Source organism: Castanea sativa, chromosome 4 (genome assembly GCF_040712315.1).
Source record: "Castanea sativa cultivar Marrone di Chiusa Pesio chromosome 4, ASM4071231v1".
In the NCBI taxonomy this organism is placed as follows: Eukaryota; Viridiplantae; Streptophyta; class Magnoliopsida; order Fagales; family Fagaceae; genus Castanea; species Castanea sativa.
Genome location: NC_134016.1, coordinates 26,242,184 through 26,245,623, shown reverse-complemented (window position 1 = coordinate 26,245,623; position 3,440 = coordinate 26,242,184).

Genomic DNA, 3,440 nt, shown 5'->3' with positions numbered 1-3,440 from the left:
ACAGTGTTATGGAAAGTGGAAACCAAGTGCAAATTACATGAATAATTTCTAATTTGAAATAGCTAATTCCCGACAATTGGCCTCAATGATCAATTGATCATACTAGTGACTAGTGCCTAATTCGTACTTGCCTATCCTATTACTTTGTGAAAAGGATCTCAGTGGAGTTGTACCCAACAAGAAAAAGGATTCTAAATGGTCTGAAAATTTTGACCTTGCGGCAAAAAATTAAAAGTGATCCCTAATGCCATTACTTTTGCAAATGGGGATACATTAAGTATCGTTTGGATTGAAATGAAAAATGAAAATTATTTCACTATTTAGTTTATTTTTGCTATTATTTATGAGCTCTTTTGCACTTTTTGGCACTATTAATGGGCTCCAGTGTACTATTTCAACTAACTTTTACATTTATCTATAGTACTTTTAACAATTATTTTTCAGTTTCATCCAAACACCCTCTAAATTTTCTAATTCTTTCAAGCTAGGATCACAAAAGCCAAGATACTGAATCTAGCCCGTTCATTTTTACACTAATAACATCTGCAAAAGAAAAAATGACAGAAAAATAAAAAAGTGGATGCTACTTTCACTTCTGTGCAGTATAAGCTTACTTTTCATGCTCAAATTAGTATTAAGTCGGCATTAGCTTTGCCTAACACAAGGGAATTTCAAAACAGTGAGCAACAATTAAGGTTAAGGCAAGATCTTGTGAGTAAAAAAAGTATACTAATCCTAGTGCCACATCTTGTGGGTGGTAAATCTTTTACAATTTAATGTCTTTGAAAAGTAAAAGAAAAATTAGAGATAAAACATTTGTTTCTTTGCTAATTTTATGTTATTTAATAATTTTAGTTTAGTGGTGACTTGTAAGTAATAAAAGTGTACAATATATGATGATAATAAAATAAGTGATACTTGTTTCTTAGCTAATTTGATGTTATTTTAGTCTAGTGGTGACTTGTACGTAATAAAAAAGCACAATAACAATATATGATGATAATAAAATAAGTGATATATATATATATATATATATCTCATAAGTCCATACAAATTTTCCACTTAATGGGAAAAGTGTGGACTTCACCACGCATCACTCACCTCCATTAATACGTAATTAGTGCTTGTAACATTATCAATTGCTTTGTATGTTTTAAAAAGAATGACTCATACCACCGCGCACTCTTGATGCGGTGGTCACTCCACAAGTATAAATGCTTGTAGGATGTGGGGGGCAAGAACTGAGGTTTAAGTCTCCAGAAAGAAGTTTCACACACATATACACTTAGATTAGATCAGAGTAGAAATTCTATCTTATTTATATATAAAAAAAAATGACTCATGGGTTTATAACTTAACATGCCATTTGATTAGGAAAAAAATCCATTGTTTTTAGATGGAAGGACCACAAAAGTGACCTTAAAATTTTGAACAAGCAAATGAGAAAAAGAGAGATTCATATTGAAAACAAAAATCTAGAAGGTAGTTTTCTATTTCTCCGATCAACATAAATTGTGCAACAGCATATACAAAAACAATAAACTAGTGATTACTTATAATGACAATTATTTGTACTCTAACGAGTCTAATTTACACTATTATAATTTCTTGAGTGGACACTCGATATAAGTGCGTAGAATGATAATAATAAAAGCGATGATAATGACAACAGTAATAAAAATAATGATATATACAAAGGTTTGATTAACAAATGTCTTAGTGCATTGATTAAGGTAGAGTTTTTTTTATTTAATTGCGATCAATTAAGAAATCACATAATGGGTGTAATAAAATCCGTTAAATTTATCTTTAATAGGAGCATTCAAACACCTATTAACAAAAACCTATATACAATTGAAGTAGTGATACCATCACCTTTGTTATTAATGTTAATAAAAAATAAGGATTAGACTTCTCCAAGAACCACTCCATCTTTTGACGTATAGAGACCATTTTTATTTCAGGTAGATAAACTATGATTTGTTTACCCAATATGTGGGTGTCCTTAAAAAAATGCTTAATAATTTATTTATATTAGAAGTGAAAGAACCTACAAAAGTGATTTTAGGATTTGGAGAGAGAGAGAGAGAGAGTAAAGGATACCAAAGGTAAAGTATGTGTCACATGCAGAGCACGTGAACAAAAGCTTACATGATATTACAATAACATTAAGAACTAAGTTATAGAATTAAACATATATATACATATAAAAGATGAACATATACATACTCATCTCTATGCTTCCTAGAGGGACAAACTTATTTGTAAGTATTAACAGGCTAAGATATGATTGGCTTGAAAGAAAATAAACTAATTAGGGAATTGTTGAATGGAGAGAAGAAAAATAATCGATCCTAGAAGTGCTAAAAAATACAGCAGCATGCGTTGAAGTTAATGATGGGGGAGGTGGGGGGTTAGCAAAGTTTGAAAGCAAAATGGGGACACTGATTGGCGTGTCAGTTCCACATCTCACTAAGAAAATTCAAAACCCCAAACACCATGCTTAATTGCACGCACTGCAATAGGGTTTTTTGTTTCCTAAGAGCATAAAAGGAATGCATGCACTTCAATCTTTGTTAAACTTAATACTCTTTTTAATTTTTTTATTGCTTAACTGTGTCGTATAGTCTATGTATATCACTTGGGTTTCTGTGAAAGATTTTTTCCCTTCCCTTTATCTCTTGGTCACACGTGCGTGTTCCTCAATGAAGCATTGGTGGCACTCTCTCCACCATTTCTTTCAACGAGAAGATGAAAGGTCTCAAAACATTTATATATACATGCATGAAAGATAGTAGAAAGATTGTTGCGTAATTGACCAAATATTCTATTGAGAATGATGGTTGAAATTTCACGAGATAAGCACATTTTGGCGTCTAATGAGTAGATCAGCTCGTTATATATATATATATATAAATAAATAATAAAAAAAAAACCAGTGATGGTGATTGATTACTTGCAAAATGTAACCAAGAAATTTTTTTCTCGGGAGTTAAATGGGCATGCATACTTACATAGAACATTTTTTCTAATCCAGCCAGGAAATTAATGCGGTTTTCTTTATAAGTTGGAAACACTTTCTAAATTAGACATTGATTAATATTGTTTCCTAAGAGAGATTATCACATCTTTTGGTAATTGTTAAAGAATTGAATCTCATACATAAAATATTTTTTTAAATAAACCTTTTTACCGGCACTTAAAATTTAGCACATACTTATAATTCACCTCATCTCACTTGGACCCATCATAATATAAGTTATATAACGACAATTTTTTCCCTTTCTTGTTGGGACTCTTTATTTAGAATAGAGAATATATGCACTGCTGGTATATTTGCTTTATTGTTTGGCTGATTCTGTACTACATTTCTTGCGTATAGAATTGAAAACATTAAAAAAAGAAAAAGATTTTTTTTTTTTATTGAGCTAATTTATTAG